Source organism: Lactuca sativa, chromosome 9, assembly GCF_002870075.4.
Source record: "Lactuca sativa cultivar Salinas chromosome 9, Lsat_Salinas_v11, whole genome shotgun sequence".
Lineage (NCBI taxonomy): Eukaryota > Viridiplantae > Streptophyta > Magnoliopsida > Asterales > Asteraceae > Lactuca > Lactuca sativa.
The window spans coordinates 70,274,761-70,301,145 of NC_056631.2; positions in this window are offsets into that span (position 1 = coordinate 70,274,761).

A 26,385-nucleotide genomic window follows, 5' to 3' on the forward strand; every position below is an offset into this window, starting at 1 on the left:
AAACGGACCGGCATTGTGGCCTTAGACCCGTTCCTACTGGAAGGAAACTCACCTCGTGAACTGGCTGTTGAGTGTATGGCTCTGGAAGCTATCTGCTGCTGCTCCGGTATCTCCCCGGCTACAATTCCACAAACATACTCCATCAAATACTAATAAATGCTTTGGGGTAAAATGACTCTTTTACCCCTGGCTAAAGTCAACTCTCCCGGTCAAGTCAACTTACAGTTGACCTGACTCGCCGAGTTGGGCCGCCAACTCGCCGAGTCCCTACTCTCACTTCTCAACCCTGTTCGCTGCTACTCGTCGAGTATGGCATCAACTCGACGAGTTCCCTTTTGATTCTAGAACTCAAGCTATCTGCATTCGACTCGCCGAGTTGTATGAACAACTCGACGAGTTGTTCTTGAATCTATGAAGATTGCCTTCGACTCGCCGGGTTGTATGAACAACTCGTCGAGTCCCTCCATTACTTAGTCTGACCTCCGGTTCACTAAGTCCATTCTACTACTCACTGGTCCCCACTCGGAATCACTCAAAAGGGGAAAAATCGGGGACTCGCGACTCGACTCGCCGAGTCCGAAGAACGACTCGCCGAGTCGCCGAGTCGCATGCATGCAGTTACTAAAAACTTGATTCTGCTTGAATCCAACGCATATGACTTGTAGATCTGGGCTTCTTATGCTCGATTAACACGTAAAGATTCTATCTTTATGTGCCCATAAGCATCCATGAAGATTAAAAGGCTCAAAAGGCATAATAATGCTAGATCTAGGGTTCTCATGCAAGGCAACTTCGAAAAAGGAAATAGATCAGGGCTCTAAAACTCCTAAATGAACAGATCTGGGGACATCTCAACCCAACATGGCATCCATACAACTATAAAGCTTGGAAAATACATTAAACTAGCCTTAGAGGTGTTCTAATGGAGATTTTAAGCACAAAACAGAATAATTCCGAGACACACCTCAATGAACTCTGACTTTGGCCTTGGATCTTTGCTCTACACTTCCTCTTTTTGGTCCTTTCTTCTTCTTCTTCTTCAATCCTTCAAGAATCCACACAAAAACACTTTAATCATACAAGGAATGGTTTAGGGTTTCTCACAAGCTCTCTGTGGGTGAAGGAGGCGAGTTGGGGCACATAACATTGCTTACATAGTGAGCTAACCCGGGGATTTAGGGTTTCTTCCTGGCAGGCGGACTCGCCGAGTCCCGAATATGGACTCGTCGAGTCGCCGACTTACACATGCTTGAAACCCCGTCTCTACTCGACGAGTCGGGCTATAGACTCGCTGAGTCCCTCTTGAAACTTCTAAATAAATAACATGGAAACAACATACCAGAGACGGGTCGTTACAATTCTCCCCCACTTGACTCAGACTTCGTCCTCGAAGTCTGCTACGGCTGAATCTGCAAATAACTCCGGGTAGTGCTCTCTCATCTCATCCTCAGCCTCCCACGTCCACTCAGACCCCTTCTGGTACTGCCACTGCACCTTCACTAGCTGAATTACCTTGTTCCTCAAGGTCTTTGTCTTCCGGTCCAGAAACGCGACCGGCCTCTTAATATAATTCAGGCTACTATCAACCTGAATATCTTCAAGGGGACAACTGCTGACTCATCCACCAAACACTTCCTCAACTGAGACACATGGAAAGTGTTGTGGATCTGGCTAAGCTCCGCCGGAAGATCCAACCGATAAGCAACCCGACCCACTCGGGCCAAAACCCTGAAAGGACCAATGAACCTGGGGCCCATCTTGCCCCTCTTCCAAAACCCGATGACACCCTTCCAAGGTGAGACCTTCAGAAGGACCATATTGCCTACCCAGAACTCCAAGTCTGAACGCGTCCTATCGGCATAGCTCTTCTGCCGACTCTGCGCAGTCTGCAGTCTACTACGAACGTGCTGAATCAACTCGGTCGTCTTGAGCATCACCTCCGTGCTCCCAATAACTCGCTGACCGACCTCGCCCCAACAAATCGGGGTCCTGCACTTCCTCCCATAAAGCATCTCAAAGGGAGGTCGATCAATGCTCGCATGATAACTGTTGTTATACGAAAATTCTGCTAACGGAAGATACGTATCCCAACTGCCACCGAAGTCTGAATTGTCCTCTCGCTCTGCCCGTCCGTCTGAGGGTGGAAAGTGGTGCTGAAGTGGAGACGAGTACCCATCTCGTCGTGAAACCACTTCCAGAATCTGGATGTAAAACGGACGTCTCGGTCTGACACCACCGATACCGGCACTCCATGATGTGCCACTACCTCCCGCACATAGATATCGGCTAACTTTTCCGCCGATATGCTCTCCTCGATCAGTATGAAATGAGCACTCTTCTTCAACCGATCCACTACTACCCAAATCAAATCTACCCCTCGTGCGGTCCTGGGAAGCTTGGTGATAAAATCCATGGTTATGTCCTCCCATTTCCACTTGGGAATGTCTAACGGCCGCATCTTGCCGTGAGGCCTCTGGTGTTCTGCCTTGACCTTCCTGCAGGTCAGGCACCTCTCTACATACCAGGCAACATCCCGCTTCATGCGGGGCCACCAGTAATCGGGTCGAAGATCTCTATACATCTTCGTCGCCCCTGGGTGGATAGAAAATCGTGACTTATGAGCCTCGTCCATCAACACCTGCCATACTCCGCCCCCGTATGGTACCCACACTCTCCCATGAAGGGTCAACAATCCCCGACTATCATAATCAAACGAAGCTACTCGGCCCACTATCCTCTCACACTTCTGCCTCTCCTCCTTGAGGCCCTCAACCTGAGCCTCCCTGATCCGTTCCAACAACGGAGTAATCACTGTCGTCCTCAGACATAAGTCTCTGATAGGGGCTGCTGTCACCTTGCGGCTTAGGGCGTCGGCCACTACGTTAGCCTTCCCTGGATGGTAAAGGATTTCACAATCATAATCCTTCAGCACATCCAACCACCTCCTCTGTCTCATGTTTAGACTCGGCTGATCCATAAGGTACCTCAAACTCTTGTGATCCGTGTAGATGGTACAACGGACCCCATAAAGGTAATGTCTCCAAATCTTGAGGGCAAACACAACCGCCCCCAGATTTAAATCATGGGTAGGATAGATAGCCTCGTGAGGCTTCAACTGTCTCAAGGCGTAAGCTATCACATGGCCTCGCTGCATCAATACTGCTCCCATACCTGTGATTGAGGCATCACAGTAGACTACAAAATCCTCTACTCCCTCTGGCAAGGTAAGGATCGGAGCCTCGCACAATCTCTTCCTGAGGGTCTCAAACGCCGCCTGTTGCTCAGGCCCCCAACGAAACACCACCAACTTCTTGGTCAGTCGGGTGAGCGGTACTGCTATCTTGGAGAAATCCTGAATGAATCTCCTGTAATACCCTGCCAAACCTAGGAATCTCCGAATCTCGGATGGAGACTTCGGGACCTCCCACTACATCACGGCCTCTATCTTGGCCGGATCTACCAAAATACCCTTCTGGTTGACGAGGTGACCAAGGAATTGCACCTCGCGCAACCAGAACTCGCACTTGGAGAACTTCGCGAAAAGTCTCTCCCTCCTCAAAACTTATAGCACCTCCCTCAGGTGCTCGTCGTGTTGCTCCTGAGTCTTCGAATACACCAAAATATCGTCTATGAATATTATCACAGACCGATCCAGCATCGGTCTGCACACACGATTCATGAGGTCCATGAACACGGCTGGAGCGTTAGTGAGCCCAAAAGGCAGCACCACGAACTCGAAATGACCATAACGGGTCTTGAAAGCAGTCTTCTGCACATCCTCGCCTCTGACCTGCATCTGGTGATATCCGGAGCGTAAATCGATCTTGGAGAACCAAGATGCCCCCTGAAGCTAATCAAACAAATCGTCTATCCTCGGGAGGGGGTAACGGTTCTTCACCGTTACCTTATTCAACTCCCGGTAGTCTATACACATACGGTGTGACCCATCCTTCTTCTTCACAAACAGGATCGGCGCTCCCCAAGGAGAACTACTCGGCCGAATAAAACCCTTGTCTAGCAGCTCTTGCAGCTGCGTAGACAACTCCTGCATCTCATGGGGAGCTAGCCGGTACGATGCCTTAGCTATCGGAGCCACACCAGGAATTAGGTCGATCCTAAACTCGACCTACCTCTCAGGAGCTATTCCCGGTAAATCCTCTGGAAATACATCCGGGAAGTATTGCACCACCGGAACATCGTCAATTGTCGCCTTTCCCTTCTCCCGAGCATCCAAGACATAAGCTACATAACCGGCGCAACCCTGCTGAATATAGCGCCTCGCTCTCGCGGCTGAACAAAAAGCTGGTCAGCGTTGTCGCCTCTCGCCCTGAATCACTAACTCTCCCCCACTGGGAGTGCGAACCCTCACTAGCTGTAGCTCGCAATCAATCACCGCCCCATTGGGACTCAACCAATCCATGCCCACTATAACCTTATTACCTCGCAGGGGAATAGGGACCAAGTCCACCGGAAACTGCTCGTCAAACAACTGAAGAGAACATCCTCTATGCACTCTGGCGACCCTCACGGTCCTGTCATCTACTATCTCGACCTCTAGTGGACAATCCAGCTCCCCTAGAGCTCTACTAAATCTCTTGCTAAGCGCTAGCGATACAAACGATCGGGTAGCCCCCAAATCAAATAATATTGTAGCAGAAATGCCGTTCACAGAGAACGACCCTATACAAAACATATGACCATAAGCAATAATCAATAATAATATAGAGATGAAGGGAAGATACATACCCGTTACCACATCAGGAGTCGCTCGTGCCTCCTCTGCTGTCATCTGAAAAGCTCTACTCTTCGCCATCGGCACCTCGGCTCGGCTCTACCGGCCATCCGTAATCCTCAAAGTAGCAGGGGCAGGTGCAGCCACCTTCCCTGTTGCAGCTAAACTCGGACACTGGGACTTTTTATGTCCCCTCTGATTGCATTGAAAGCAAATCAGATTTGATGCTGCAATGGCGGTAGCAGGGGCCGTACAATCCCTGCTCAAATGCCCAGTCCGACCGCACATGTAGCAGCCGGAACTCCCTGCCTTGCACACCCCATCGTGCAATCTCCCACACTTGCCACATCGACTGTGGCTCTGCTGACTCCTGGATCTGTGATCTGAAACCTTGGGCTTTTTTCACGAACTACCTGTACCCGAGACCGCCTCCGATTTCCTCTTCTTCTCCATCTCAAGGTCAATCTCCCTCTCCCGAGCCCTAGCAATCATGTCTTCCAGCGTTTTACAGCTGGACCGGCTCACAAACTGGCGGATATCGCTCCACAACATCTCATGATAACGAGCCTTCTTCATTTCCTCATCGGCTGCATACTGAGGAACGAGAAGACGCCTCTCCCTGAATTTGGCAGTGATCTCTGCCACGGTCTCTGTAGTCTGGGTGAGGTCCTGAAACTCTCTGGCTAACTGCTGCACCTCAATAACCGGTGCAAACTCCGCCCTGAACCTGGTAGCGAAATCAGCCCAAGTCATAGCATCTAGCGCTGTATCATCTCCAATGGTATGTCCGACCTCTTCCCACTAATCCCGTGCCCTGTCCTTCAGAAGACAGGACGCCAATCTAACCTTGTCCCCCTCGGGACACCTGCCCGTGCGGAAAGCGTTGGCCACATCTGCCAACCATCTTGTACTCACTATGGGGTCCCGCGCCCCGTGGTAATCTGGAGCTCCACATGCCCTGAACTCCCTAAACGTAAGTGTGCGTGACCCCATCATGGCCGCCACCTCGGCACGGAAAGTGCCCAATCTCTCATCCATCAGCTCTAGGATACCCTCATTGATTGAACCGAAGATCACAGGAGTCTGCTCCAATATTATACGAGTAATCTCTGAAGAAAGAAACTCTCTGGTCTGCTCATCCATACGCTCGTCCCCCGAGCCTGATCCTGATCCCTCCCCGGCACCTCCACTGCCGGCTGCTGGCCTCGAACGCAAAACCACCATTCTGAAACACATCATAGCAACATCAGAAAACTGAAATATCTCAGGGGATCATTGATACTAATACTAGCTTCCTGGCCTTGTCTCAGCCTTCCTTGATTCGAGTACGGATCCTCTGCTTTCAGTAGTACAGGCCCATACTACCTTCCACATCTATCCGTACTTTCCTCAAGAGCTGCCTTGACTCCACCAAGTCACTTCTACTACCACTGATCTCTGCTAGCCTCATCCTAGGCTTGCCCTAGGAAATCTCTGACACCACTCAAACCAGTCCTCAGCTGCTGAAGGCCTCCTTGTAATGCTAATTAGCCATCACCTGAATACCATCACATGTGATGAGGCTCAGATAATACTTCGAGTAAAAGACTCGTCCCTACAACGGTTAGACTCAAACAAGAGCTGTGTAATAGGGCCAAATCCAACACTCTGAGATTATTCAACCCTAATCAAATGTGACGTGACGTATCCACCTAACGGCTAACTCCCATCACCAAGAGTTCTACAAAGCACAAAGCAAGCAACATTCGGACACAGGAAACTACTCAGGCATATCTATTCTCATAACAAGAAATTGTACTTGTCACACCCCAAAACCGATAACGGCGGAAAATGTTTCGGGGTGGATGACGTAGTGAACAGTATCATCACAATTGCATAATAGTAGAAACAAGAAACACACAACCATAGTATTACATAGTGAATTTAATTACATGCGTGTTTTGCAATGTTTAATAATCACCCAAAAGTAAATAAAAAATAAGAGATGGGTCTTGTGTACTCCATCTTCTCCAAAAATGCCGTGTCTGTACCTGTCTATCTTTGACCTGAAGATACAAGTTATTTTGAAAACAATTATCAGCATAAAGCTGGTGAGTTCATAAGAGTTTAGTGTGAGTTTTTGTATACAAAGCATTAGTGTTAAAGATGTATCATTTATGTTCATAAGTAGTAGAAACTTAGAAAATCCCATATTTTCCAGGAATTACATTGTAAGTGACAATCTGTGAAAAGTATGCATTCTTTATTCCCTTGAAAACAGTTTATTTTAAAAATACATTGGCAAATCTCCAAATAACAAGTGTGATGGAATAGGTTGAGCCTGTAATCAGTGATAGAGGTGCAAGCTTCCTTTAGTGATAGATACTTACTTACTTCGGGATGCAATTTAGCATTTAGTGTGGTATTTTAGAGTAGTTGTAGCGTATTCCTTGTATATTACTAATAGTGAGGATAATAGAGGATCCCATGACCTTCCCGATCATGCACAGTATAGTGAGTAGTGGCATCCCTGGGCCTGCACGGCGTGGACTGAGATTAACAGTCGGGATGTAATAGCGTCTGCCCCGTATAGATCTATACATGTAGAGTCGTCTCCTGCTGGAACACTCCGGGCGTAGTGAATAGCGAATAGAGTACCTCGTAGCGGGTTAGTGTATTATTGTTTGTTTAGTGTTTTCTCTATTGTTATTGTGTAGTAATCTTTTAGTATGATTATAGTGTATTCTCTTAATAGTGTATCGTCTAGTAATAGTGAGTATTATAGTGTAGTTAGTAATAACTTTAGCGAGTAGTAGCGGTAGCGACCCTAACCATACCTATTATGGTTATCTTAATGGGGATGTTTCTTAGCACGTTAGTGACTTTAGCATTAAGTGAAAGCAGTAATATTTGTATCCCATACTGATATACAGATTATATAAGTAAGAAATCAACGACAGTCGGACGGATAACTACTACCCTAAGCCCACAATAAAACAAGAACAGGAAATAAGGCGAGATATCGGTCCTAAGTCCTCCAAGTCTTATTTATATAAATATATCAGAGTGGTTACATTTTATAAGTAAATTGATTTAATAAAATAGTTTTTCCAAAAGAACATTTATTATCTGACTCACTGTTTAAAAATAGTTTGGAAAAGGGTGAAACCCGTTTATAAGGCATAGGGACAAATCACATGTGATTTGAACTAAGAGTAGTGAATCACATGTGATTAATCCTTGTAACTCGGAAATCGTTCTGTAAAACTTTACATAAACATTTATAAGCAACTTGTATCTCCCCCCTAAAACATGTAAAACACTTGAAAGGTTCATTAAAGGGGTATGAACTCACCTGAAATCGCGGAAATCGGGCGAATCGGGTAAATCGGGTAAAAGTGTAGATTGAGCGTTTGGTACCAAATAACCACTTGAACACCTTTTAGGACCCTAATGTCATATGAAATATGTATTTTACAAGAAGTTAATCATCTTATGCTTTTCATTATAGAATTTGGACATTCTAGTGTCGTTTTCGGGGTTTTAAGGCCTAGAAAGGGTTCCCGGGAGTGGTACAAGGCCATGAATGATTTACGGGAGGGTCCATGAGTTCACTCTTTTCGAGTTTATGGCCTAAAAGCCACCCATTGGGAGTTTACAGCCGTAAGCCCCCTAGGCTTGGCCGTAAACTCTTGTGACACTCCAAAATGTGTGTTTAGGGCCTTATCTCACTTCCTTAATTTAGTGGTGTGTGTTTTGGACCAAAAGGGAAGGATTAACATCATAAATTGTGACATTTTTGGGGAGTTTACGGCCAAGACTTGTTCTTGGGCCGTAAACTCCTATAAATCCTTCAAGATGTAGGTTTTACTTGTACAACATGGTCTCATATGTCTTAGAAAAATCCTAGAAGGCCCTATAGTGAGTTTGGAACAATTTGGCATACATTTTTGGGGAGTTTACGGCCCAAGAACATCCTTGGCTGTAAACTCTTCATTTTGTTCCCAAATGTGAAGTTTAATTGTACAACACACTTCCATAGGCCTTTGATAAATTCCTTTCATGCACTAGGGTAGTTTAGGGACTTGTTTGACACAAAAATTTGGGTGTTTACGGCCCAAGCTTAAGCTAGGCCGTAAACTCCTCTTTTTAGCCTCAAATGGAGTTGTTTGATGCATTTAAGTGTTCCTTGGAGTCAAGTCTAATTTATCAAACATCCTAGAAGTGTTTTTGGGGCTTAAAACATAGATTTATGGGGTGTTTCAGGTGTTTACGGCCTAAGCACATGCTTGGGCCGTAAACTCCTTTTTAAGCATCAATTTCTAGTGTTTTAATGTCCAAACTCTTCTAGTTATAAGCCTTAATTAGTATACTAACTCACAAGAAGGAAAAACTTGGTCTTTGGCTTGGTTTTGGGGGTTTACGGCCTAAGGAGCTTCTTAGGCCGTAAACTCCTCTTTGGACCTTGATTCCTATGATTTTGGCCCTCAAATGCAATGAAGTATGACTAGAATAAGATAGAGGGTGGGTACTTACGTTTGGGAGTCGGAAATTAGCGGAATCGGGGTCGATTTCGAGTCTAGAGAGAGAAAGTAGAGAGAGAGTGGGTGTATAGTAAATGAGTGTTCAAATGTTGTGCACACCCATTGCATATGTCTCGAGAATTGCACCCGATACACGGCTACCCGATGTTTAAAGTTAACTGGGTTAAAACTTTTTACCCGGGTGAAGTGGTTGAAAAGGTAATACAACTCTATTAGGTTAAACGGGGTTAACACATACTAGTTATATTTCTTATAATAATATCAAGCCATGCATAAACTTAGATATTCGGATATTGACGATTCCAAATATTACATAAAATAACGTATAGTGACACGTTTCGTTAGTGAAAATGGGATCTGTAACGGAATTAGCTTTGGGGTTGTCACATCATCCCCCCGTTAGGGGAATTTCGTCCCGAAATTTTAGAATACAAACAGAGACGATATTACAATACTACTAAGCGAAGAGATGAGGGTATTTGAGTTTCATTTGATCTTCACGCTCCCAAGTGAATTCCGGCCCTCGCTTGGCGTTCCACCGAACCTTCACAATTGGGATGCGGCTTTGTTTCGTCCGTTTTACTTCACAATCCAAAACCTCAGCAGGTTCTTCCACGAAGTTGAGGCTCTCATTGATCTCGATCTCGTCGAGGGGGTTCACGAGAGTCTCGTCCGACAGACATTTCTTCAAGTTTGAGACGTGGAAGGTAGGATGTATGTTACTTAGCTCGCGGGGTAAGTTTAGTTTGTAAGCTACGGGGCCGATTCTAGCAATAATCTCAAAAGGCCCTATGTACCTTGGGTTTAACTTTCCACGCTTCCCGAAGCGTATCGTGCCTTTCCAGGGCGAAACCTTCAGAAGAACTCGGTCTCCGACCTGGAATTCCAAGGGTTTTCTTCGTTTGTCGGCGTAGCTTTTCTGTCAATCCCTAGCGGCTTTTAGTCGTTCACGTATCTGTACAATTTTCTCGGTCGTCTCTCGAATGATCTCTGGACCAGTGAGGGTGCTGTCAGGAACTCGTCCTTTAGCTAACTGAGTGTCTCCCACCTCGGCCCAGCACAAAGGGGATCTGCACTTTCGGCCGTAGAGAGCTTCGAATGGAGCTGCCTTGATGCTCGTGTGATAACTATTGTTGTAGGAAAACTCCACAAGAGGTAAGTGTGTATCCCACGATTTCCCGAAGTCGATCACACAATCTCGCAGCATGTCTTCTAATGTTTGGATCGTCCTCTCACTTTGTCTGTCAGTCTGCGGATGGTAGGCTGTACTCATATCCAGCCTCGTCCCTAGTGCCTTTTGTAATGATTGCCAAAATCTAGAGGTAAATCTACTATCTCGGTCTGATATAATAGATATAGGGACGCCGTGCAATCGCACTATTTCTTTTATATAAATCCTAGTGAGCTTTTCCATCTTATCCGTCTCTTTGATGGGTAGGAAGTGGGCAGAGTTGGTCAACCGGTCAACGATGACCCAAATGGTATCTAATCCACCTGCTGTCTTGGGCAACTTGGTGATAAAGTCCATTGTGATTCGCTCCCACTTCCATTCTGGTATTTCCGGTTGTTGGAGGAGTCCTGATGGCTTTTGACATTCTACTTTGACCTTCGCGCAAGTAAGGCACTTACCTACAAAGGTAGCGATCTCCGCTTTCATGTTTGGCCACCAGTATAGCTTTCTGAGATCCAGATACATCTTATCTGAACCCGGGTGGACGGAGTAACGAGTGTTGTGTGCTTCTCTCATAACCAAATCTCTAAAACCTCCATGACGAGGAGTCCAGATTCGGTCCATAAAGTAATAGGCTCCGTCACCCTTAACCTCCTGATTTTTCTCCATTCCGCGCAGGGATTCTCGCCTCACGTTTCCAGGCTTTAAAGCTTCCAGCTGAGCCTCTTTGATCTACGTGGATAGATGTGAGTGTATAGTCATTGTCAACGACTTGGTTCTTCGTCCGGAGTATTCTTTTCTGCTCAGGGCGTCTGCTACTACGTTGGCTTTCCCCGGATGATATCTAATTTCACAGTCGTAATCGTTAAGTAATTCGACCCATCGACGCTGTCTCATGTTGAGTTCTTTTTGGTTTAGTATGTGTTGGAGGCTCTTATGATCAGTGTACACCACGCTCTTCGTCCCATACAAGTAGTGTCTCCAGATTTTTAGTGCGAAGACGACCGCTCCTAACTCAAGGTCGTGAGTAGTGTAGTTCACTTCATGGTTCTTTAGTTGTCTCGAGGCATAGGCGATAACTTTGCCTCGTTGCATCAAGACACAACCGAGCCCCTGATTGGATGCATCACAGTATACGACGAAATCTTCTGTTCCTTTGGGAAGGGATAATACTGGTGCGGTGCATAGGGCTCGCTTCATGGTCTGAAAAGCCTTCTCCTGTTTCTCTTCCCAGTTGAATGATACACCTTTCTGTGTTAACGTGGTGAGAGGTTTCGCAATCCGAGAGAAATTTTGGATGAATCGACGGTAGTAGCCAGCGAGGCCTAGAAATTGACGAATTTCCATAGGCGTTTTTAGTGCTGACCAGTTCTCAATAGCCTTAATTTTGGAGGGGTCCACGTGGATTCCTTCTTCACTGACCACGTGTCCTAAGAATTCAACTCTCCGGATCCAAAACTCGCACTTAGAGAACTTCGCATACAACTTCTCGGATCGCAGGGTTTCCAGGACTAATCGTAAATGATTTCTGTGCTCTTCCTCGCTTCTAGAGTAGACGAGAATGTCGTCAATGAAGACGATGATGAACTGATCTAGATATGGACGAAACACCCTATTCATCAAGTCCATGAATACTGCAGGGGCGTTAGTCAGTCCAAAGGGCATTACTACGAACTCGAAATGCCCGTAGCGGGTTCGGAAAGCTGTCTTTGGAACATCTTCCTCAAGCACCCGTAACTGATGGTACCCCGATCTAAGATCAATCTTGGAGAAGTAACTGGCTCCTTGGAGTTGGTCGAATAGGTCGTCGATACGAGGGAGAGGATAGCGATTTTTGATCGTAAGTTTATTGAGTTCCCTATAATCGATGCACATCCAAAACGACCCATCCTTTTTCTTCACGAACAAGACCGGAGCTCCCCAAGGTGAGAAGCTTGGTCTTATAAAGCCCTTGCTGAGCAGTTCGTTGAGTTGACCGGATAGTTCTTGCATTTCGGCGGGCGCTAGGCGGTAGGGCGACTTAGCTACGGGGGTAGCTCCTGGGATTAGGTCGATTCTGAATTCAACCTGCCGTTTGGGAGGTAGGCCTGGAAGATCCTCCGGAAAGACGTCAGGAAAATCGCATACTACAGGAATGTCTTTTGGATCTTTCGATTTCTGGTTAGTGTCAACAACGTGAGCAAGAAAGGCGCGATATTCCTTGCGCAAGTATTTCTGAGCCTGAATACTAGAGATGATACGAAGGTTTCTACTTGGCTTATCTCCGTATATCAATAAGGTCTCTCGATTCAGAAAGTTCAGGCGAATGGCTTTCTCGGAACATAGGATGTCGGCGTAGTGAAGGCTTAGCCAATCCATACCAACAATGACATCGAAATTTTTGATTGAGACTGGTATAAGATCGATTAAAAAGGGGTGATCATCTAACGTGTGAGTACAACCTATATAGATTTCATTAGAGCTTTCCGTCTTCCCATTAGCCATTTCTACGACAAATGTTTCTTTTAGTGGTTGTGGAGTTTGTTTGAGTAAGTGTTTAAAGTTTTGATTTATGAAGCTTCGTTCTGCACCACTATCGAATAAGACACAGGCATAAGAGTTGTTGAGAAGAAACGTACCCGTGACCACTGTGGGATCGGCTACCGCTTCATTGTGACCGATAGCAAGTAACCTTCCAGTTCCCCCAGCATTTGCAGCCTTCGGACATTTCTTCTTAAAATGGCCCGCTTCACCGCAGCCATAACACGTCGGGGTCACTCCCGTACCAGGAACCTGTGTGATAGGTTTGGGAGGGGCCTTGCAAAATCGGACAGTATGGCCCTTCCGTCCGCAGTTGGAACACTGCAATTCACGGCATGGACCGTTGTGGTGAAAAGGGCACTTGGGACACTTAGGCAAGTTCCCACTGTAAGCTTTCGGTGGGACTGGAGCAGCTGGTGCGGCTGGGATGGTGGCAGCATGAACCGCCACAATTTGCTGATCCTTGGGGGCGGTTTGAATTTTCTTGCCTTTCTTTTTATCCCATCGTTTCCTCTTTCTATCAGATGATCCGGAAGGTGCAGTGGTTGTTGTGGTTGTTGTTGCTGGAGTGGAGGAGATTTCGTGGTTTATCAGACTCTGGGCCAATTCCTTGGCGCTGTCAAAAGTGGTAGGGCGTGAGGCCAGAACATTTCCTCGATACGGGGGCACTAAACCCCAGATGTAACGCTCAATCTTCTTGCTTTCAGAGGGGATCATGTTGGGACACATAGCCGCCAAGTCGCAAAATCTGGCCGTATAAGCCGTTATGTCGGTCCCCTTCATCTTGAGGTTCCAGAGTTCTTCCTCAAGCTTCTGAACTTCTCCCCTAGGGCAGTACTCTCCTCTCATGAGATCTTTTAGAGTGTCCCTGCCCATTGCATTGGCTGTGACCAAGGAGAGTGCGTTGACATGGCCGTTCCACCATGACAAAGCCCTGTTAGTGAGGGTAGCGGTAGCAAACTTGATTTTGCTCTCTTCGGGACAAGAGCACATTTCGAATACAGCTTCGGTCCTTTCGAACCATTGGGACAATGCCAGAATTCCTTCGGTACCATCGAAGAAAGCAGGTTTACAATTCATGAAGTCTTTATAAGTGCATCCCTGCACTCGTTGGTGGACTTCACCAAATCTAGAATTTCCACCGCTCGCATCACCCGAGTTCATTTGGGCCATGGCTGCTGTTACAGCCGCAGTTACAGCCGCTTGAAACAACACCGGATCGAACTGCGGAGGAGGAGGTGGTGGAGGAGGGGTTTGAGTTTCAGGTCTTCCTCTGCTGGGACGCTTTCGTGGAGGCATCCTTCACTGGAAGATCATAGAAATGATAGCAATAGTAAGAGCCTATTGCGAATATGAATAGAGTGTTTCGTGGATTAAATCAACATAATCCAAGATCAGGGTAAGAGCTATAGCAATAGAGAAATCATCTGCTAATACACTGGTATTAATGATGCAACAGAAGTTCATGAAAATTGACCTAGCAGTAGGTCTTACATCATACCATAGAGAAAACGTTGGCAGTTTAGAGGTTCAGCTAGAGTACTTTTAAACTAGGAATGTTTACAGACAAGAGACCTACGGAACATAGAGATAAAAGGCTAGTCCTTTAAACAAAAGAGTGAGGTAACTAGATGTCTTCTACTGGCGACGGCTGCTTGTCGGGCGAATCCTCAGACCCTCCAGTTGACGCATAACTTCTTGAAGGTGTCGATCCTGAGTCCTTTGGCGTGCTCGGAGTTCCCTAACTTCAGCTCGGGATGCTGCCAGCTGATGCTGCAGAGCCTCGTTGGTCCTCCTTGTCCTGTCCATGGCTTCTTCGAGTTGGCGGATGCGAACAATGTTTAGGTTTGAGTTGGCATCCACTTCTACCACTCGACCAATGGCAGCTTGACTTTGCTCAACATTCCTGGCAATTCTTCGGATCATGATGGGCAGAACCCGATCTGCTGATCCTCCTTCGCTTATGTTGTAGAAGCTTCGGTCTCCATTGTAAGGCAAGGGCTGACCCTGCTCCTCGCTCCATCGATGCAAGGACATTGCCCACACAGGAGTGGGGCCCTGAAATGCGGGTCGGGGGTTAGGGTTCGGGGCATCAGGAGGTTGGTTGTTGACTTCTGGCTCGGAGCTCGAGCTATTCGAGAAGCCTTCAGCATGATGATCATCCAAAGGAATAGGGTGATCGTCGTCTGACTCCTCTTCGAGCCATCCTCCATTGCCCTAGTTCGGAAAGTACGGATCGCCGGGTAGGTGGAAGCCAGCCATGCTATCTACGCGAGAAAGGGGGAAAGAAGATTAATAGACGTACTATTCTAAGATACTTATAGGAGGAATCATTACCAGTTGACCCAATACTTGCATAGGGCATACCGATTACATGTAACCGAAGCAAGATAGTCCTTCGAATAAACCACCCTAACTTCAGACCCCCAATCAAACAAGAACAGGAAATGAAGCAAAGGCTGCAGATTCTGAGTCTATAGCGCCCTAATCACATGTAATCGTGGTGTATCCACTTAGCAACTATCGTCCTACTAGTAACGACCCTTTTTGTTAACACATACGTATAACCCAGAGATACAGAATACTCCTATAGTATTCTTATGTTAGCATTATTGTGGTATTGTTGGTAAGTTTTAGACTTGTTGCAACATCACAACCAAACTTAGGCACATGCTAGTCACTCCCAGGAAAACGTAGTCGATCAGGCTACATCATCCTGAATGTGACTATATGTCTCTAAACCCAATTGCGCTGCCCAACAATCTTAATACTTTCGTTTTGTTCTAGGATAATACTGATTCCTGTGATTCATAGTGATGAGTGTATATATATACTTGGTTAGATCTTTTAGATACTTAACAGTATATATTCTTGGTCAGAGTGTTTTAGTCCCGAAGTGTTTATAGTTCGTATATCTTTTATAGGTTGATATACTTGATTCACTATAAACAATGCTCTGATACCAATCTGTCACACCCCAAAACCGATAACGGCGGAAAATGTTTCGGGGTGGATTACGTAGTGAACAGTATCATCACAATTGCATAATAGTAGAAACAAGAAACACACAACCATTGTATTACATAGTGAATTTAATTACATGCGTGTGTTGCAATGTTTAATAATCACCCAAAAGTAAATCAAAAATAAGAGATGGGTCTTGTGTACTCCATCTTCTCCAAAAATGCCGCGTCTGTACCTGTCTATCTTTGACCTGAAGATACAAGTTATTTTGAAAACAATTATCAACATAAAGCTGGTGAGTTCATAAGAGTTTAGTGTGAGTTTTTGTATACAAAGCATTAGTGTTAAAGATGTATCATTTATGTTCATAAGTAGTAGAAACTTAGAAAATCCCATATTTTCCAGGAATTACATTGTAAGTGACAATCTGTGAAAAGTATGCATTCTTTATTCCCTTGAAAACAGTTTATTTTAAAAATACATTGGCAAATCTCCAAATAACAAGTGTGATGGAATAGGTTGAGCCTGTAATCAGTGATAGAGGTGCAAGCTTCCTTTAGTGATAGATACTTACTTACTTCGGGATGCAATTTAGCATTTAGTGTGGTATTTTAGAGTAGTTGTAGCGTATTCCTTGTATATTACTAATAGTGAGGATAATAGAGGATCCCATGACCTTCCCGATCATGCACAGTATAGTGAGTAGTGGCATCCCTGGGCCTGCACGGCGCGGACTGAGATTAACAGTCGGGATGTAATAGCGTCTGCCCCGTATAGATCTATACATGTAGAGTCGTCTCCTGCTGGAACACTCCGGGCGTAGTGAATAGCGAATAGAGTACCTCGTAGCGGGTTAGTGTATTATTGTTTGTTTAGTGTTTTCTCTATTGTTATAGTGTAGTAATCTTTTAGTATGATTATAGTGTATTCTCTTACTAGTGTATCGTCTAGTAATAGTGACTATTATAGTGTAGTTAGTAATAACTTTAGCGAGTAGTAGCGGTAGCGACCCTAACCATACCTGTTATGGTTATCTTAATGGGGATGTTTCTTAGCACGTTAGTGACTTTAGCATTAAGTGAAAGCAGTAATATTCGTATCCCATACTGATATACAGATTATATAAGTAAGAAATCAACGACAGTCGGACGGATAACTACTACCCTAAGCCCACAATCAAACAAGAACAGGAAATAAGGCGAGATATCGTTCTAAGTCCTCCAAGTCTTATTTATAAAAATATATCAGAGTGGTTACATTTTATAAGTAAATTGATTTAATAAAAGAGTTTTTCCAAAAGAACATTTATTATCTGACTCACACTTTAAAAATAGTTTGGAAAAGGGTGAAACCCGTTTATAAGGCATAGGGACAAATCACATGTGATTTGAACTAAGAGTAGTGAATCACATGTGATTAATCCTTGTAACTCGGAAATCGTTCTGTAAAACTTTACATAAACATTTATAAGCAACTTGTATCTCCCCCCTAAAACATGTAAAACACTTGAAAGGTTCATTAAAGGGGTATGAACTCACCTGAAATCGCGGAAATCGGGCGAATCGGGTAAATCGGGTAAAAGTGTAGATTGAGCGTTTGGTACCAAATAACCACTTGAACACCTTTTAGGACCCTAATGTCATATGAAATATGTATTTTACAAGAAGTTAATCATCTTATGCTTTTCATTATAGAATTTGGACATTCTAGTGTCGTTTTCGGGGTTTTAAGGCCTAGAAAGGGTTCCCGGGAGTGGTACAAGGCCATGAATGATGTACGGGAGGGTCCATGAGTTCACTCTTTTAGAGTTTATGGCCTAAAAGCCACCCATTGGGAGTTTACGGCCGTAAGCTCCCTAGGCTTGGCCGTAAACTCTTGTGACACTCCAAAATGTGTGTTTAGGGCCTTATCTCACTTCCTTAATTTAGTGGTGTGTGTTTTGGACCAAAAGGGAAGGATTAACATCATAAATTGTGACATTTTTGGGGAGTTTACGGCCAAGACTTGTTCTTGGGCCGTAAACTCCTATAAATCCTTCAAGATGTAGGTTTTACTTGTACAACATGGTCTCATATGTCTTAGAAAAATCCTAGAAGGCCCTATAGTGAGTTTGGAACAATTTGGCATACATTTTTGGGGAGTTTACGGCCCAAGAACATCCTTGGCCGTAAACTCTTCATTTTGTTCCCAAATGTGAAGTTTAATTGTACAACACACTTCCATAGGCCTTTGATAAATTCCTTTCATGCACTAGGGTAGTTTAGGGACTTGTTTGACACAAAAATTTGGGTGTTTACGGCCCAAGCTTAAGCTAGGCCGTAAACTCCTCTTTTTGGCCTCAAATGGAGTTGTTTGATGCATTTAAGTGTTCCTTGGAGTCAAGTCTAATTTATCAAACATCCTAGAAGTGTTTTTGGGGCTTAAAACATAGATTTATGGGGTGTTTCAGGTGTTTACGGCCTAAGCACATGCTTGGGCCGTAAACTCCTTTTTAAGCATCAATTTCTAGTGTTTTAATGTCCAAACTCTTCTAGTTATAAGCCTTAATTAGTATACTAACTCACAAGAAGGAAAAACTTGGTCTTTGGCTTGGTTTTGGGGGTTTACGGCCTAAGGAGCTTCTTAGGCCATAAACTCCTCTTTGGACCTTGATTCCTATGATTTTGGCCCTCAAATGCAATGAAGTATGACTAGAATAAGATAGAGGGTGAGTACTTACGTTTGGGAGTCGGAAATTAGCGGAATCGGGGTCGATTTCGAGTCTAGAGAGAGAAAGTAGAGAGAGAGAGTGGGTGTATAGTAAATGAGTGTTCAAATGTTGTGCACACCCATTGCATATGTCTCGGGAATCGCACCCGATACACGGCTACCCGATGTTTAAAGTTAACTGGGTTAAAACTTTTTACCCGGGTGAAGTGGTTGAAAAGGTAATACAACTCTATTAGGTTAAACGGGGTTAACACATACGAGTTATATTTCTTATAATAATATCAAGCCATGCATAAACTTAGATATTCGGATATTGACGATTCCAAATATTACATAAAATAACGTATAGTGACACGTTCCGTTAGTGAAAAAGGGATCTGTAACGGAATTAGATTTGGGGTTGTCACAGTACTAGCTTACAATGCTAAGCTCGTGCTATCAGGCTTAACCTAAACAGGCTATCCTACTGTTGTCTACTTGATGCTAACATGAAATTCTCATAAAGATGGAACACACAAAGCAGGCACATAAGGCATCCTCCTAGATCCTTAGTCCTATTCTAGCATGTTGTTCTACTGAAACTGAAACAATTGATCATTATAAAAACTTGTATAGGTAACTTGGGAGTACTTACTTGAGCTCGGCTGATCGCATGCACCACACCCATATCTTGTTTTCAAAACCCTTTTCTTTCTAAGTGCTTTTCAAAAAAAAATTCTTTCGTAAACATTTTCCTTTTGAAAATCTTTTTATCTTTCCCTTAGTTTGAGTTCAGACACCCCCGAGAGTGTATCTGAATACCTCAAACCAAGGCTCTGATACCAACTTGTAACATCCAAAAAATACGACCTGAAAATTTCATTTTTAATATAACAAAGACCATAAAACTGAGTATCACATAATAAAACCATACGTTGCGTATCTCAAAACCATAATAAAGTACTGTGAGAAAAACTGTGTCACAACTGTATCAAAACATATCGAAGAAACTGAATCAACTCCCAGGACAAAAACTGAAGTTGTGGTGTGTGCGATGTCATCATCCCGAGCTCTTCCCTTTACTTGCGGAAGCACCTGAAACCAAAACTAAAACTATAAGCACGAAGCTTAGTGAGCTCCCCCAAATTACCACATACCATACAAACATATAACAACTACTGGGCCTTGCCCACTGCATCGGACCGAAGTCCGGAACTAACCAGGGCCTTGCCCTCTGTATCGGACCGAAGTCCGGAACTACTGAGGCCTTGCCTCCTGCATCGGACAGAAATCCGGAACTAACTGCATCGGACTGAAGTCCGGAACTGACTGAACATAGCATAGCATAAACATATCAACTAACACAACAACACATACTACATACTGCTTCGGGCCATAACCCGGAACACATAACACGCAAACCTGTCTGAGCCACGAAGGCGTCAAGCATACTAACTACTGCATCAGACCGAGGTCCGGAAACTACTGCTAGGTAAACGGGCCGACATTGTGGCCTTAGACCCATTCCTACTGGAAGGAAACTCACCTCGTGAACTGGCTGCTGAGCGTATGGCTCTGGAAGCTATCTGTTGCTGCTCCGGTATCTCCCCGGCTACAATTCCACAAACATACTCAATCAAATACTAATAACTACTTTGGGGCAAAATGACTCTTTTACCCCTGGCTAAAGTCTACTCTCCCGGTCAAGTCAACTTACAGTTGACCTGACTCGCCGAGTTGGGCCGCCAACTCGCCGAGTCCCTACTCTCACTTCTCAACCCTATTTGCTGCTACTCGTCGAGTATGGCATCAACTCGACGAGTTCCCTTTCGATTCTTGAACTCATGCTATCTGCATCCGACTCGCCGAGCTGTATGAACAACTCGACGAGTTGTTCTTTAATCTATGAAGATTTCCTTCGACTCGCCGAGTTGTATGAACAACTCGTCGAGTCCCTCCATTACTTAGTCTGACCTCCGGCTCACTGAGTCCATTCTACTACTCACTGGTCCCCACTCGGAATCACTCAAAAGGGGAAAAATCGGGGACTCGCGACTCGACTCGCCGAGTCCGAAGAACGACTCGCCGAGTCGCCGAGTCGCATGCATGCAGTTACTAAAAACTCGATTCTGCTTGAATCCAACACATATAACTTGTAGATCTGGGCTTCTTATGCTCGATTAACACACAAAGATTCTATCTTTATGTGCCCATAAGCATCCATGAAGACTAAAAGGCTCAAAAGGCATAATAAGGCTAGATCTAGGGTTCTCATGCAAGGCAACTTCGAAAAAGGAAATAGATCAGGGCTCTAAAACTCCTAAATGAATAGATCTAGGGATATCTCAACCCAACAAGGCATCCATACAACTATAAAGCTTGGAAAATACATTAAACTAGCCTTATAGGTGTTCTAATGGATATTTTAAGCACAAAACAGAATAATTCCGAGACACACCTCTATGAACTCTGACTTTGGCCTTGGATCTTTGCTCTACACTTCCTCTTTTTGGAACTTTTTCTTTTTCTTCTTCAATCCTTCAAGAATCCACACAAAAACACTTTAATCATACAAGGAATGGTTTAGGGTTTCTCACAAGCTCTCTGTGGGTGAAGGAGGCGAGTTGGGGCACATAACATTGCTTAAATAGTGAGCAAACCCGGGGATTTAGGGTTTTTCCTAGCAGGCGGACTCGCCGAGTCCCGAATATGGACTCGTCGAGTCACCGACTTACACATGCTTGAAACCCCGTCTCTACTCGACGCGTCGGGCTATAGACTCGCCGAGTCCCTCTTGAAACTTCTAAATAAATAACATGGAAACAACATGCCAGAGACGGGTCATTACATTAAAGCCTTTCATGCACGTAAAGTTTGCAACTTTACGTGGAAAGCATGCCTCAGGAGCCTAGATCTGTAGTTTGGAAGCTTTGCATGGCTCAAAAAGGGTTTGTATGGCTTGAGATCTGATAGGACTCGGCAAGTCATAGGGGGTGACTCGGCGAGTCATTTGAAGGCAGGAATGGACTCGACGAGTTGTATGAAGAACTCGGCGAGCCCGATGAATATTACCATGAACTCAGCGAGTTGGATGAACAACTCGGCGAGTCGGATGATGATTACCTAGAACTCGGCGAGTTGAAGGAACAACTCGGCGAGTCGAGTAAGATTTCCCAATGGTTGGATGTTCGTAGACGTGTCGATGTCAAGCAAGGGAACTCGACGAATGACCTTAGATTATCAATCAAGATTGTATGAACTCGAGGAGTCGCCACGATGACTCGGCGAGTAGAAGTTATTCCAGGAAACTTGGCGAGTCACTAGTTGTACTCGGCGAGTTAGGGTCAACATGGACCGTTGACTTAACCTTGGCTGTAGTTGACCATGATGGACTTTTGGGAAATGACTGGATATTGTATGACACTTTTTAGGTAGTTGCGTGGAGCAGCCCGTGGGGTACATTTGGTCGCAAAGTGTCAATTTAGCATTCGTGACAGGTGAGTCTTCTCACCAAACCTATGGGTCTAAGGCACCAAGGCCGGCCCATTATATGATTATGACATATGTGGTAGACATTCTGTGTTCTGTTATGTGATTGCATGTTATGTATGAAGACCCTGGGGGAGCCCATGGCATTGGATGTAAGACCATGTGAGGAAGCCCATGGCAGTCCTAGGTGATGACCATGTGGGGTAGCCCTTGGCATTGGATGTAAGGCCATGTGGGGGAGCCCATGGCAGTCCTAGGTGAAGACCATGTGGGGTATCCCATGGCATTTTCACAGGTTTCATGTATGCATGGCTTACGTGATATATGTGTAGCTTTTATAGCTAACAGGATATATGATATGTGGTTTGTGTGTGTGTGGTATGTTCTGGGAAACTCACTAAGCATTTCACTTAGAGGTTGTTGATTGTTTCAGGTACTTCAGAGCCGAAGGGCAAAGGCAAGGCGTGATGACGTGGCGTGCACTCTACCTCTCTTTTTGTGTGATGGGACTCTCTGATCTTTTCAAAAGTACAATGAAATTGAAATAATTGTGAATTGGGAAACAAATGGTTTGGAAATTTATGAATTATGGGAATTGTTTGAGTAATTAAAAATTCTCAAAGCCTTGGTTTGAGAAAATTGGGTCATTACAAAAATTCTCTGATGTTTTCAAAAATTCTTGATAAAAATTGGGACATTACAAGTTTGTATCAGAGCCTTGGTTTGAGGGATTCGGGCACATTCTCGGGTGTGTCAGGACTCAAACTATGGAAGTGGTAAAATGTTTTCAAAAGAAACTTAAAAAGGATTTTAAGACGAAAAGAGGAGAGTGCAATGCGTGTGATCAGCCGAGCCAAGTAACTAGTTTCCTAAGTTGAATAGCCATGTTATATGAAATTGCTAAGTGTATGTTTTAAATTATATACGGTTAAGAGCTGATAGCCTCAAGATGATTGATTTAGCCTATTGATCCTTTCTGTGTATAATTTGCATGCCTAAAAGCAACCTGTAGTGATTGGTTTGACTGTTATGAGTAGGACAACCATAGGGTGTCCGGGTTTGATTCATGTGAGGGTTGTGAGTCACGGTTTGTGTGGATAGCTTTGGAAGTACCAGGTAAAGCAGCGGGGTAAGGTACGCGTAGGTGTGGAAGGTAGTATTGGGCCCGTACTACTGGAAGCACAGGACCCGTACCCAAACCCATGTTCTACCTGGGAATTCCAAAGGAAATAGTATGGAAGTAACTCGTTATCGGTATCCTGCTCATTATGTTTTGTGAAATGACAGTCCAACATGGTGGTTACACGATTGGGATCAGGATCGGGATCGGGATCCGGGGCTGGGTCAGGCGGCCCTACTGATGGTATCGATGACAGGCTGTGTGAGATGATTGCGGCCGAGGTTACGAGGGGCATCCTTGACGCTACCCCAGTCATCTTTGGGTCGGTCAAGGAGGGTATGATGGAGATCATGGAAGAGAGGCTTAGAGCATTCAGGGCCGATATTTCTGCGGGCCAGGGTGGAGCTCGAACCCCCTCGTTTAGGGAGTTCAAGGCATGTGGAGCTCCGGAGTTTTCAGGGGTCAGGGACCCCATTGTGAGCAGACACTGGGTGGCGGACATTGAGAATGCCCAGCGCACGATTTCTTGCCCGGAGGAGGCAAAGGTTGGATTTGCTTCCTGTATGCTGAGGGACAGGGCCCAAGATTGGTGGGGCGAGATTACTAGTCAGTTGGGAGCAGCCGGTGTGGCTGAAATGTCATGGGCCGAGTTTGTACGACGATTCGATCAGGAGTTTGCACCACCTATTGAGGTGCAACGGATGGTGAGGGAGTTTCATGACTTACATCAAACTACTGAGACTGTGGCGGAGATCACCGCCAAGTTTCGAGAGCGAGCTTTGTTGATCCCTTAGTATGCGGAAGATGAGGACTTGAGGAGGACCCGATACCACTCTATGTTGATACAGGACATAGTTGGAGTCCCGCACGAAGCGGAAGACTGAGTAGGTTCAGGCAGTGGGGGCCCAGGCTAAGAAGCCTAAGACCTCCGATTCTTCGAGTAAGGGCCAGCAGGGCCGGGGCCGACGCGCCAAGTGCGGGAGATTTCATAGTGGGACTTGTCGGATAGCTGGGATATCGGGATGCTACTCATGTGGCCAGCAGGGTCACTTGAGTAAGGATTGCCCCAAGAAGGGCTTGCTATGTTTTCATTGCAACCAGACAGGCCATAAAAAGACCAATTGTCCAAGGTTGCAAGGAGGAGGAGGAGGGGGATCTGCGGCAGCGCCCGTGCCCGCCACTATGAGGATTACTGATGGCCGCCCTAAGGTGGAAGCTCCAGCGGTGAAGATTCGTGCATTCCAGCTGACTACCGAGGAGGCTCGGGCCGCGCCAGACATTGTGGCTGGTATGTGTTCATTATTTTGTTAAATGTCTATATGTATGCTTATTATGCTTTGTATAGGGACCTTTCTGGTCAATGGTATGATGGCCCATGTCTTATTTGATTCGGGGGCTACCCGATCTTTTGTATCTCTTGTGCTTAGCAAGAAATTCCGAGACACACCGGGGACTCTGGATACCCCGCTTGAGGTGGAGATTGCAGATGATCGCACTGTGAGTGCTTTGAGGGTGTGTCAGGATTGCGTCCTGAATGTGCACGACGAAAGGTTTCGCGTTGATTTGGTTCCCATACCATTGCGAGGATTGAAGGTGAGTATTGGGATGCACTGGCTGGGGGCCAATGGGGCCATGATCGATTGTGAGCGGCAACTAGTCCAGGTTCGAACCCCAAGGGGGGGGGATAACTTGTTATCCACAGCGAGAGGACTACGCAGGGTCCGAACCTTTGTTCAGCCACGAGGGCGAGGAGGTTTTTGCAGCAGGGCTGCATGGGATTTTTGGCCTATGTTTCAGATACACGAGTGGAGGCGGTGATAGATATTGATGGTGTACCAGTGGTGTGGGATTTTCAGGACGTTTTTACCGAATAATTACCTGGGGTGCCTCCGGAGAGGCAGGTGGAGTTTCGAATTGATCTGGTACCCGGTGCCGCCCCGATAACAAAGGCACCATATCGGTTGGCGCCACCCGAGATGCATGAATTATCTGCACAGCTTCAAGAGCTACTAGACCGAGGGTTCATCCGTCCGAGTAGATCTCTGTGGGGAGCTCCCATCCTTTTCGTGAAAAAGAAGGATGAGTCGCACAGGATGTGCATCGATTACAGAGAGCTGAACAAGCTAACGGTGAAGAATCGTTATCCTTTGCCTAGGATTGACAACCTGTTTGATCAGCTTCAGGGAGCATCGTGGTTCTCTAAGATTGATCTTCGGTCAGGGTACCATCAAATGAGGATTCGGGATGAGGATATACCGAAGACAGCTTTCAGGACTCGTTATGGGCATTAGGAATTCGTGGTGATGCGATTCGGGCTCACCAATGCTCCGGCCGCGTTCATGGATCTCATGAATCGGGTATGCACGCTGATGTTGGATCAGTCAGTGATTGTTTTTATTGATGACATCCTGGTCTACTCCAAGACCAAGGAACAACATGAGCAGCATTTGAGAGAGGGATTGGAGACCTTGAGGGCGGAGAAGTTGTATGCGAAGTTCTCCAAGTGTGACTTTTGGTTGTAGGAAGTGCAGTTTTTGGGTCATGTCGCTAATCAAGAGGGTATTTCGGTTGACCCAGCGAAGGTGGAGGCTGTGATGCGATTGGAGGTACCAAGGAATGCCTCGGAGATTCGTAGCTTCCTGGGCTTAGCGGGTTATTATCGGAGATTTATCCAGGATTTCTCCAAGACTACGGTGCCATTGACCCATTTGACCAAGAAGAATGTGACCTTTCGATGGGGTGGGGATCAACAGAGGGCTTTTGAGACTATGAGGCAGAAGTTATGTGAGGCTCCGATCCTAGTATTTCCCGAGGGATTGGACGATTTCGTGGTATACGGTGATGCATCGATTTCAGGACTGGGTGCGGTACTAATGCAGAGGGGATGTGTGATCACATATGCCTCGAGGCAGTTGAAATCTCATGAGGCAAATTACCCCACGCATGACCTGGAGTTGGGGGCAGTGGTGTTTTCCCTTAAGATTTGGAGGCACTATTTATATGGGGAGAAATTCATTGTGTATACCAATCACAAGAGTCTGAAGTATTTAATGGACCAGTAAAACCCGAATATGCGTCAGAGGAGATGGTTGGACGTGCTAAAGGAATACGACTGTGAGATCTTATACCATCCAGGGAAGGCCAATGTGGTGGCCGATGCCTTGAGTCGCAAAGCGAC